At 36.5% G+C, this 13,512-nt stretch overlaps 1 pseudogene; it reads left to right on the top strand.

Moving 5' to 3' along the window:
• Window positions 1–716: 716 nt before the first annotated feature.
• On the top strand, window positions 717–9,634 carry LOC129644488 (dysbindin-like; annotated as a pseudogene).
• The last annotated feature ends 3,878 nt before the right edge of the window (window positions 9,635–13,512 follow it).

Raw genomic sequence — 13,512 nt, 5'->3', positions numbered from 1 at the left:
AATAGCTCTTGTTAAGCCTTTGAAATACTCTGTGCAATTAGTTTATTAGAGACATTTGCAAAATTATTATTTGCCTTGCTTTTGTGTCTGTGTTTCTTCTTGTATCTTCCAAGTTATGATCTGATATTAAAGATATCTTGATATCTATTTAATCTTAGAAAAATATGAATTTAAATTTAGAATCAGTCTTCAGTATAGCCCATTTTTTCTTCCAATGTATCCCAACCTGTTAATTTAAGATGATATTGAAAAAGGACTGGAATTAACTTTAGGTTTTCCCCCTTTCTGGATGCCACCTTTAGTAAGCTTGGAAAAGGCACTTGAATGCTTTGAGTTTGATTATTCTTTTCTGTAATTTTGAGAATAGAGTATCTATTTTGAATACCTCTTTGGGATATACTAAAAATCAGATGAGATAATGAATTCATAATTAATGGAACATATATTGAAAGCAATATGGTATAATGGTAAAGATTGCAGGCAGAAGAACTAAATTCTGTGTTTAAATACTGATTTTGCCACTTTTCAACTGTGTATGCTCATCAAGTAACAGCCTCTTTCTACCTCAGATTCTTTGCATCTAATATAAGTATGATAATAATAGTTCTGACATGATTGTGAGAATAAAAGGAAATAATCTATCCAATGTCCAAAGAAATACAGTAAGAATTATTCAAATTGTGGTGGTGGTGGTGATGGTGATGATGATGATGATGATGACGATGGTGATGAACAACGTGCCAGACACCACGTACAGTGGTGAAGAATTCACAGTCATTTTTCTTAGAAGGAAACCTAGAGAAATAGAAAGGCTTAAGAAGTTTAACATTATAGTGTAAACATTCTGTTAATAAAAACCTGTGATAATTCTGAAATTTAATTCATAAAACCTACTAATAAATTTAAGCTTCCTTGAATGATTTGCATGCTAAATCAAATGTGAGCATGTTGAGCTACTTTTAGGTGCTTTGTTTTGACAGAATCCCTAGGAGAATTTGGGATGTAATGCAAAGTTCCAGGGTCTATCTCATCCAGCTTTGTGTTGAGATCTTCTCATCTGTAAAATGAACTTGCTGAATATTATGTTTTCTTCAGTTTATTACAGGATGATATTTAATGCTCTAATGATTCCTTTATGTATAAGCCTACAGCTAAATATATGATCTTGGTGATTTCCTTAAAATGTAACAGTGGGTGCCAATTAATGATTTAACTTCTGATATGCCGAAAATTAGCATATATATTTAAAGATACTCATATAACAACAAAATAAAAAGAGAAGTTCAGCTAGCATTTGCTACTAGTGAGAACTTGATTCCTCAGTCATGGGTTTGCTGGGAGAGTCCCACAGTCTTCTTCTTTTGTTCCACATATTATTAGTACCCATTTCACTTAAAAGTGTTTCAGCTCACATGTAAAATATATAGTCACCTAATTTATGATTTGAATGTAGTTTATGAAGAAATATAAGTTAAGTCAAAGTTAGTACCTGTGTCTTGATGTGCACTTTTAGAGCTAAAAATCAAATTCTATGAAATTGGGCCAAGTAACGGTGAATGCAGTTTATTCTATAAAATGAAAGTGAGTGTAATTTTCAGGGAAAAGGAGCTATACAATTTTTTTAACAGTGCCTAGGATAGTAATGTTTTATGTGTACTGATGTTTTATGATACTGATAATGTGCCAGAAACTAGGATACAGTGGTTAAGAATTCACAGTCATTTATTTCAATGAGAGAAAAATGAGCATGAATTGAAGATTTAATTCTTGGAATGCTGAACACTGGCATATATTTTGAAAAAGATACTCATACAACAGAAATAAAGAGAATTCCTGCTAAATTGAACTTATTGGATATTTCGTATAGTAATCATAATTCAGCAAGACTTTACCTCTCATAGTGGTACATGGGTCTTGAAGTCAAACATTTATGTTTGAACTTTGGCTCATGTTCAAGACCTTAGTTTGTATTTTTAAATTTTATATATTGTCCAAAGTAACTAGCCTCTTGAGATCTCAATTTGATAATTATAAAAAAGAGATAATGCAAGTCACCTTAAGAGATTTTCATGAAAGTGAAATGGCATAATGCAAGTGCCTAGATGACTGACATAAAGTTTGAGAAATTGTTAGCTATTGTGGCTGCCAATTCTGTGTTGATGACAGTGTCATTATTTATAGTAAATTCATGATGGCCAAATGAAGTATCTTTGAAAATTATGTAAAATCAAAATGAGCATACATTTCTTTTAAAATAATTATTGTTGAAGTAGTTAGTAACACGTTTGATTAAAAAAAAACTTCCCAAGGACCATTATTGAACGCTTACATGCGTCTGGGTGAACTCCGGGAGTTGGTGATGGACAGGGAGGCCTGGCCTGCTGCGATTCACGGGGTCGCAAAGAGTCGGACACGACTGAGCAACTGAACTGAACTGATAGTATAAAACATAAAAAGGAATGTACGAAAAAACAATGTTTAACACAGTATTATAAAAAAATCCTTTATAGATTATATTGTAAAGATAAAAGAAAAAAAAATCTCTTCTTGGGTACGTGTGACTCCCAGCTTGAATTTTTTAAAACTCGACTCCAATTTGTAAAACAACAACAACAAAGAAAAGGCACACACAGAAACATAATGACCACAACATTCTCAAAGCTGTGCAGTGCTCCAGTGGCATATATTCTCACAGTTCAAAACACATTTCCAAAAACTTCCTTGGGCCCTCATGAAAAACTGTGTGAATAAGGCAAACTATGTCACTCAATCCATATTCTACATTTTCTCCAAATAGATAATTAGCTATTAGCATCACTTGAATATCAAAAACATAAACATGTAGAGCTACTTTGTGATGTGTCTAAAGAATGGTTTAATTATGATATAGTGGGTCAAAGATTAAATTTTCCCTTTTCTACAGAAAAGCAGTGTTCACTGCCAAATAATATAGAGAGTATAATTTGGCTTCAGCATCTATCAATACGAATAAAAAATAATTACCTCTCAAATGTTGCAAAATTCAATAACATGCTTAGAAATTTTCACATAATAGTCTGCAGATAATAAATGCCTCTACATCCTAGCACCTTTCTTCTCTTCTAAAAATCTCTAAGAGATGTCAGTTCTACAGTAAAAATGATTTCATGATCAGAAAATTAGAATTAACATTCTACCGTGGACTGTCAGAAGATGTTACTGAATTTTTGTTGCAAATATAATTCAAAAAATAGTACCTTCAGTGTTTCTAACATTATTATTAGTAGTAAATATAGTATTATCAGCAAAATAATAATCAATTCAGTTCAGTCGCTCAGTCATGTCCAACTCTTTGCGACCCCATGAATCGCAGCACGCCAGGCCTCCCTGTCCATCACCAACTCCCAGAGTTCACTCAAACTCACATCCATCGAGTCAGTGATGCCATCCAGCCATCTCATCCTCTGTTGTCCCCTTCTCCTCCTGCCCCCAATCCCTCCCAGCATCAGAGAAATGACTAATATTAGACACAAAAAAGCACTATATAAAATCTAGTCATCATTCATGGTTAATTATAGCAATAATCATGAATGATGACTAGACTTTATATAGTGGTTTTTTGTATCTAACATTAGTCATTTCTATCTTCACCATAGCCCTATGTTATTATCCTATTTTAGATATGAAAAAACTACAGGGCTTGACTTGCCCCAAAGCAAAGCTCTATTTACTGATGAAGCTGATATTTGAACCCAGGAAATTTTCACCTCCAGTGTTCATGTTCTTTATTATTCTATAGATTATTTTTAATTTATGGAAATTTATAATAGATTTCTCTCTGATATTTTTTAGAAAAAAAATGATTGTTTTATTATTGCTTGACTAAGCAGATGGAATTGCTTGCCTTTTAAATATTTTTTAGGCAGACACACATGAAATATACAAAAAGGTTAAATAACATTCATATGAGCTTTTCTTTTCTTTTTGTTGTTTCCTATTTCCATGTAGCAAAATGATATTATTTTATTTATTGAAGAAAAGAAACATTAAAATTGACAAATATTTTGGGATAGATAATTGTGTGCCTTTTGTGTGTCTTAATTATGTAATGAAAATTTGCTGTTTGTGCATATTCTACTTTATATCAACATTTTAAAAAGCCAGTAGATGTAAATAATGAAATAATTTTTAGGAGCTCTACATTTCTGGAGAGGACATTCAAATAAAATAACCAAAACAGTAATTCCAAATTATATGAAGTATAGCATTTTCCAAATTCTTCATATCTATAATGTAGCTATTTGCTAAGTCCTTCAACATAAGAAGAATCCATTTTTCTTAAACATATTAATAGATTGGGCAACTGAAAAGAAACATTCAACAGACCTTAAGGATTTTCTCTCCCTAGTCATTTTTGCACTGATGGTTCTAGCTTGCAGCCGAAGGTAATAATATCTTTTGAATTATTAAGTCATTAATTCACTTGACCTGCCTCTTGAGAAATCTGTATGCAGGTCAGGAAGCAACAGTTAGAACTGAACATGGAACAACAGACTGGTTCCAAATAGGAAAAGGAGTACGTCAAGGCTGTATATTGTCACCCTGCTTATTTAACTTCTATGCAGAGTACATCATGAGAAACGCTGGGCTAGAGGAAGCACAAGCTGGAATCAAGATTGCCGGGAGAAATATCAATAACCTCAGATAAGCAGATGACACCACCCTTATGGCAGAAAGTGAAGAGGAACTAAAAAGCCTCTTGATGAAAGAGAAGAGGAGAGTGAAAAAGTTGGCTTAAAGCTCAACATTCAGAAAATGAAGATCATGGCATCTGGTCCCATTACTTCATGGCAAATAGATGGGGAAACAGCGGAAAGAGCATCAGACTTTATTTTTGGGGGCTCCAAAATCACTGCAGATGGTGATTGCAGCCATGAAATTAAAAGACGCTTACTCCTTGGAAGGAAAGTTATCACCAACCTAGATAGCATATTCAAAAGCAGAAACATTACTTTGCCAACAAAGGTCTGTCTAGTCAAGGCTATGGTTTTTCCAGTGGTCATGTATGGATGTGAGAGTTGGACTGTGAAGAAAGCTGAGCGCTGAAGAATTGATGCTTTTGAACTGTGGTGTTGGAGAAGACTCTTGAGAGTCCCTTGGACTGCAATGAGATCCAACCAGTCCATTCTAAAGGAGATCAGTCCTGGGTGTTCTTTGGAAGGACTGGTGCTAAAGCTGAAACTGCAGTACTTTGGCCACCTTATGCGAAGAGTTGACTCATTGGAAAAGACAGATGCTGGGAGGGATTGGGGGCAGGAGGAAAAGGAGACAACAGAGGATGAGATGGCTGGATGGCATCACTGACTTGATGGACGTGAGTTTGAGTGAACTCTGAGAGATGGTGATGGACAGGGAGGCCTGGCGTGCTGCGATTCATGGGGTCGCAAGGAGTCGGACATGACTGAGCGACTGAACTGAACTGAACTGATAGAAAAATAATGATGTTTTACTTCTATAATTCTTTTAAATTTATAGATAGAATATTTTTATAAAAATTCATCTAATTTGCTGTATGTCTTGAATACAGACACACACACACAAGTTCTTTCTCATCACTTTTACCTTTTTAGACATTTTGGGGCTTTATTTCAGTTTTATTTTCTAAATCCCATATTATGTTTTTGATTGGATATATTATCTTTTGCTAATCTTTGTCATTTAGTCTTCATTTCATAGATTATAGTTGTTTATCCTCATTTCTTTGATTAATTCATTCAGTTCTTATTTTATATTCTCCTTTTATTTGTCCATTTGTGATCAGATTCTTTATATTTCTGATTTTTGGTGTTACTTCAATTCTGAAAATGCTGTTGTTACATTTATTTCATGTCATAATGCTATCTTATCCTTTTGTTAGCTTGGTTTAGAGAAATTTTTTACTTAAAAATATTATGTTTATGTTTTCTTTTATTCTTATGGTAAATTTGATCGATTCAGCATTCATAGTTTATTGATTTTTTATCATTGTTTTGAGTTTTTCTGGAACTAACAAAAGAAAACTTCTGTAAAGGTGAGGTTTGGTGGCTCTCAGAAATGGCAACCCACTCCAGTACTCTTGCCTGGAAAGTCCCATGGGTGGAGGAGTGTGGTAGGCTACAGTCCATGGGGTCACAGAGTCAAACACAACTGACTGATCAACCTTTCCTGTTTCTATAGTGATTTCTTCAACAAATGGAAATTGATGGAATCTCTTCTGTTCTAACACATTTTGATACTTTACTATTTTCTAATTCCAGTAAAGTTTGATTTTCAGCCATATCTTTATATGTCTTCACCATTAAGCCTCCAAAGAGTCCCTTCCCAAAGATCCTTCATTGCCTTCAGAGTTATGGCTTTTATGACACTGCCATCTTTGTTATCACATAATTGAAATTCCATTCTGTTTAATTCCCTATTAAATGTTCTCTGTGTTTTCTTACCATGGTTAGGACCCTCTGTTTGTGAATCTGAATATTATTAGATGTTACAGAGGAGCCTGGTGGGCTGCAGTCCATAAGGTCACAAAGAGTTGTCATGACTGAGTGTGTGCGCATGCGGGCACGCACATACACACACAGATGTTATCTGTGGCCATCTCTACTAAACCCTATAGTACTCTCCTATGATGATCACAATTACCTATGACCCTCCATTCAGGTTTGGGCTCCACTTAAGTACAGGCATTAAACACACTCTGTGGACTTGGGTGGTTCTGTATCATTTAAGTAAATTTAAGGCATATAGTAGTCTCTGTGGCCAGCTATGCTGTTAATATTAACTATGCAAGATTTTTTATCTAACATTATTGATCTTCAATTTTTTCCTTGGATAGTGTACAGAAATTCAAATTCAAAAAGCTTCCATTATCTTTAAGGTATTTGTAAATTCTATAATAATATTATGAATGAAACAAAGGTGCCAGATTTTAGAAAGAATTCCAAATCATGAAGTCCTCCAGAAAAGGGAGATAATTGTACTTTACAAAGCAAAGCGTTTATTGTTAGAATATTTATCTCATTAAGAGAACTTTGAATAGGCAGAATATCAAAATGAGAGTGTTCTAAGAGATATAAGCAATACCGCACTGGAATCTAAGCATGATGAAAGTAAAGAAGATAAAGAAGAACTGGGAATACTTTATTTTATCAAATATCAGAACTTGCATGAGTTAAACTGCCTAATTGCTTTAAAATATTAAAATATGTCATTGAAAATAGTAGTATATTAGGATTTTAAAAATTGGATAAAGTCTTGAATTAGCTTATAATAATCTTTCTATAATTCTTCTTAACTAGTGTAATTCAGAAAGCTTTCCAACAACTGCAAAAAAAAAACAAAACAAAAAAACCCAAATACTCCACATTTGCCAAAGTACTCTGCTGGACTAGAATTACTTAGCAGGTATGAAGATACATGTGGTCTTCCCGGGTGAAAGTGAAAGTGAAGTCGCTCATTCCTGTCCAACTCTTTGTGACCCCATGGGCTATAGCTTACCAGGCTCCTCCATCCGTGGAATTTTCCAGGCAAGAGTACTGGAGTGGGTTGCCATTTCCTTCTCCAGGGGATCTTCCCAACCCAGGGATTGAACCCGGGTCTCCTGCATTGCAAGCAGACGCTTTACCGCCTGAGCCACCAGGTGGGTCAGTGGTAAAACATCCTTCTGCCAGTGCAGGAGCCAGAGGAGATGCAGGTTTGATCCCTCAGTCAAAGATACCTTGGAGGAGGAAGTGACAATTCTTTTCAGTGTTCTTGCACAAAGAATGTCATGAACAGGAGGAGCCTGGCAGGCTACATTCCATGAGGTTGCAGAGTCTGACATGACTGAGGAACTGAGCATACACATGAAGATACAATAGGTGCACTTCTCAGCAAAACCAAATAATGTGCTGGTGTTAAAGAGCTAATGGATAGCAAGGTGGTTATACTTTCAGCACACTGGGAGTAAAAGACAGGCTCAAGAGAGTTAGAGCTGTAGCTTCAGCAACTTCCAGATTTAATACCAGGTTTAGAATTTATGACAGCAGGTCTCCCCTATTTGAGTTCAGTTCAGTTGCTCAGTCATGTCTGACTCTTTGTGACCCCATGGACTGCAGCACACAAGGCTTCCCTGTCCATCACTAACTCACGGAGCTTGTTCAAACTCATGTCCATTGAGTCGGTGATGCCATCCAACCATCTCATCCTCTGTCATCCCCTTCTCCTCCTGGCCTCCATCTTTCCTGGCATCAGGGTCTTTTCCAAAGAGTCATTTCCTCACATCAGGTGGCCAAAGTATTGTAGCTTCAGCTTTAGCATCCATCCTTCCAATGAATATTCAGGACTGATTTCCTTTAGGATTGACTGGTTGGATCTCCTTGCACTCCAACAGACTCTCAAGAGTCTTGTCCAACACCACAGTTCAAAAGCATCAATTCTTCGGTGCTCAGCTTTCTTTATAGTCCAACTCTCACATCCTTACATGACTACTGGAAAAATCATAGCTTTGACTAGACAGACCTTTGTCGGCAATGTAATGTCTCTGCTTTTCAATATGCTATCTAGATTGGTCATAGCTTTTCTTCCAAGGGGAAAGCATCTCTTAATTTCATGGCTGCAGTCACCATCTGCAGTAATTTTGGAGCCCAAGAAAATAAAGTCTGTCACTGTTTCCATTGTTTCTGCATCCACTTGCCTTGATGTGATGGGACCACATGCCACAATCTTAGTTTTCTGAATGTTGAGTTTTAAGCCAGCGTTTTCACTCTCCTCTTTCACTGCCATCAAAGGGCTCTTTAGTTCCTCTTTGCTTCCTGCCATAAGAGTGATGTTATTTGCATATCTGAGGTTAGTGATATTTCTTCTGGCAATCTTCATTCCAGCTTGTGCTTCATCCATCCCAGAATTTCGCATGATGTACTCTGTATGTAAGTTAAATAAGTAAGGTGATGATATACAGCCTTGACATACTCCTTTCCCAATTTGGAACCAGTCCATTGCTCCATGTCCAGTTCTAACTGTTGCTTCTTGACCTGCGTACAGATTTCTCAGGAGGAAGGTAAGATGGTCTGGTATTCCCATATCTTTAAGAATTTTCCAGTTTTTTGTGATCCACACAGCCAAAGACTTTGTCATAGTCAATAACGCAGATGCTTTTCTGGAACTCTCTTGCTTTGTCTAAGATCCAGCAGATGTTGGCAATTTGATCTTTGGTTCCCCTGCCTTTTCTAAATCCATCTTGAGCATGTGGAAGTTCTCAGTTCACGTACTTCTGAAGTCTTAATGGAAAATTTTGAGCATACTTTGCTAGCATGTGAGATGAGTGTGAGATAAATAGCCTCTCCTATGTAAAGACTAGTTTTTAAGAGATAGAAAACCACCTGCTAAACCTAGAAGATGTATGTGGGCAATAGAAAAATAAAACAAAAGCAGTCTCAATAATTGGAAAATTACAAGAAAGATAAGAGTAGTGAATTTGAAAACTTCAAAGCTGACCTGGATGTAGAACTCACCCAGAAGGTCCTGGAAGTGGAGTATACCCAGAAAATGAGGCTGAAGAAGAAGTAGAGATATTTTTGAAGAGGACTTCCAGCAGGATTTAGAATAGTACCTTTCCACAGCTTGCCTTGCAGATAGCTGAGAGGTGAGGCAGTGGAGAACAAGGCACCCTGGCAGCAGAGACTTTCCCTGTGTGTGCAGAGATAGTATAATGCCATGCTCCCTAGAATGGGAGGTGCATGGAAAAAAGTCCTCATAATTCCTGTTCTGTTGTTGGACCTTCAAAATCAAAGAGGATGCACCATGCCCTCTTTGTCTTGACCCTGTTTTTGCCTCATTCTATAGCTATAGGCTTTAATCTCAGATATTTAAAGGACATAGAATATCTTTTAAAATGAGTAAAAAAATACAAATAAATATACACATAATCCTACAGCACATAATAATCTCAATTATTATTTTAATATAGTTTTTACCAGTTTTCTCTTATTAAGGGTCAGTCCATTTGAGAGATTCTATTTATGTAATTGGTATAAAATATACATATATATATATGTATATATATATGACTTTGTGTCTAAGTTTTCTTGATATCACATGGGAATCTTTCTTCCTATATTGTTAACATTTTTAAAAATAAAAAATACCATTATATCATTTCCATCTCTCTATGATTTTTTTCCTTAGAGCTTTTTATACAGAGTGAAGTAAGTCAGAAAGAAAAAATTAAATATTGTATATTACACATATATATGGAATCCAGAAAAATGGTACTGATGAATCTACTTACAGGATAGGAATAGAGACACAGACATACAGAACAGACTCATAGACACAGTAGGGGAAGGAAAGGATGGGACAAATTGAAAGACTAGCACTGAAACATATACATTACCACATGTAAAATAGATGGCTAGTGGGAATTTTCTGTGTAACACAGAAAGCTCAACCTGGAGCTCTATGACAACATAGAGGATGGGATGGGTGGCGGTGGGAGGGAGGGTCAAAAGGGAGGGGACATAAGTACACCTATGGCTGATGCACTGGTCATAACAAACACCCTCTTCCAACAACACAAGAGAAGACTCTATACATGGACATCACCAGATGGTCAACACCAAAATCAGATTGTTTATATTCTTTGCAGCCAAAGATGGAGAAGCTCTATACAGTCAGCAAAAACAAGACCAGGAGGGGAGTGTGGCTCAGACCATGAACTCCTTATTGCCAAATTCAGACTTAAATTGAAGAAAGTAGGGAAAACCACTAGACCATTCAGGTATGACCTAATCAAATCCCTTATGATAATACAGTGGAAGTGAAAAATAGATTTAAGGGCCTTAGATCTGATAGATAGAGTGCCTGATGAACTATGGACTGAGGTTCGTGACATTGTACAGGAGACAGGGATCAAGACCATTCCCATAGAAAAGAAATGCAAAAAAGCCAAATGGCTGTCTGGGGAGGCATTACAAATAGCTGTGAAAAGAAGAGAAGTGAAAAGCAAAGGAGAAAAGGAAAGATATAAACTTCTGAATGCAGAGTTCCAAAGAATAGCAAAAAGAGATAAGAAAACCTTCTTTAGCAATCAATGCAAAGAAATAGAGGAAAACAACAGAATGGGAAAGACTAGGGATCTCTTCAAGAAAATCAGAGATACCAAAGGAATATTTCATATAAAGATGAGCTCGATAAAGGACAGAAACAGTATGGACCTAACAGAAGCAGAAGATATTAAGAAGAGACGGCAAGAATATACAGAAGAACTGTACAAAAAAGATCTACACGACCCAGATAATCACGATGGTGTGATCACTGACCTAGAGCCAGACATCCTGGAATGTGAAGTCAAGTGGGCCTTAGAAAGCATCACTACGAACAAAGCTAGTGGAGGTGATAGAATTCCAGTTGAACTATTGCAAATCCTGAAAGATGATGCTGTGCAAGTGCTGCACTCAATATGCCAGCAAATTTGGAAAACTCAGCAGTGGTCACAGGACTGGAGAAGGTCAGTTTTCATTCCAATCCCAAAAAAAGGCAATGCCAAAAAATGCTCAAACTACTGCACAATTGCACTCATCTCACACGCTAGTAAAGTAATGCTCAAAATTCTCCAAGCCAGGCTTCAGCAATATGTGAACCGTGAACTTCTTGATGTTCAAGTTGGTTTTAGAAAAGGCAGAGGAACTAGAGATCAAATTGCCCACATCCGCTGGATCATAGAAAAAGCTAGAGAGTTCCAGAAAAACATCTATTTCTGCTTTATTGACTATGCCAAAATAGTGGATCACAATAAACTGTGGAAATTCTTCAAGAGATGGGAATACCAGACCACCTGATCTGCCTCTTGAGAAATTTGTATGCAGGTCAGGAAGCAACAGTTAGAACTGGACATGGAACAACAGACTGGTTCCAAATAGGAAAAGGAGTACATCAAGGCTGTATATTGTCACCCTGTTTATTTAACTTATATGCAGAGTGCATCATGAGAAACGCTGGACTGGAAGAAACACAAACTGGAATCAAGATTGCCGGGAGAAATCTCAATAACCTCAGATATGCAGATGACACCACCCTTATGGCAGAAAGTGAAGAGGAACTCAAAAGCCTCATGATGAAGGTGAAAGTGGAGAGTCAAAAAGTTGGCTTAAAGCTCAACATTCAGAAAACGAAGATCATGGCATCCGGTCCCACCACTTCATGGGAAATAGATGGGGAAACAGTGGAAACAGTGTCAGACTTTATTTTTCTAGGCTCCAAAATCACTACAGATGGTGAATGCAGCCATGAAATTAGAAGACATTTACTCCTTGAAAGGAAAGCTATGGCCAACCTAGATAGCATATTCAAAAGCAGAGACATTACTTTGCCAACAAAGGTCCGTCTAGTCAAGGCTATGGTTTTTCCTGTGGTCATGTATGGATGTGAGAGTTGGACTGTGAAGAAGGCTGAGTGCCAAAGAATTGATGCTTTTGAACTGTGGTGTTGGAGAAGACTCTTGAGAGTCCCTTGGACTGCAAGGAGATCCAACCACTCCATTCTGAAGGAGATCAGCCCTGGGTGTTCTTTGGAAGGACTGATGCTAAAGCTGAAACTGCAGTACTTTGGCCACCTCATGCGAAGAGTTGACTCATTGGAAAAGACTCTGATGCTGGGAGGGATTGGGGGCAGGAGAAGAAGGGGACGACAGAGGATGAGATGGCTGGATGGTATTGCTGACTCAATGGACGTGAGTCTGAGTGAACTCCGGGAGTTGGTGATGGACAGGGAGGCCTGGTGTGCTGTGATTCATGGGGTCGCAAAGAGTCGGACACGAATGAGTGACTGATCTGATCTGATCTGATGGCTGATTTATGTTCATGTATGGCCAGAAACCAAAACAACATTGTAAAGCAATTATCCACCAATCAAAAATAAATACATTTTTAAAGATCTTTTGTATAACTTTGGATTACTTTAATTTCCTACTAAATATATTAAAATAAAATATATATGTTCAGAATTGTTATTTAAATTATTATTTATTTGATATTTATCATGTTTCTAATTTTTGAAATACTAAAACTTCAGCTTTATTTCCATTAATTTATCTATTATTATTTTATTTATTTTATGAAATCCAAATAACATCTAGGATAGCACTATTATCTTGGTATTCTGAGAAATATCTATATCTAAAACCTTTTATTATTTTCTTTCAGCATTCAAGTCAATACAAGGATACATACTTTTAACTTTAAACAGTACATAATGAAGAAAATTCAAGTAGTCCAACAAAAATTTAAAAATAAAGTTAGTTTACATGGTGAGTCTCAAGCATACAGTAACAATTGGAAGAAATATTAGAACAAAAAGCCACAATAAGTGCACATATGTTAAATAACAAAATTCAAAGTCCAAATACCTACATTTTTATATAAAACATATAAATGATCAGTTCCCTTCAGTCACTCAGTCGTGTCCGACTTTTCATGACCCATGGACCAAAGCACGCTGAGTCTTCCTTTCCATCACCAACTC

This window comes from Bubalus kerabau, chromosome 2 (assembly GCF_029407905.1).
Source record: "Bubalus kerabau isolate K-KA32 ecotype Philippines breed swamp buffalo chromosome 2, PCC_UOA_SB_1v2, whole genome shotgun sequence".
Lineage (NCBI taxonomy): Eukaryota > Metazoa > Chordata > Mammalia > Artiodactyla > Bovidae > Bubalus > Bubalus kerabau.
Note: the sequence above shows the minus strand (reverse complement) of the source record. Positions and strands in the feature narration are given on the sequence as shown.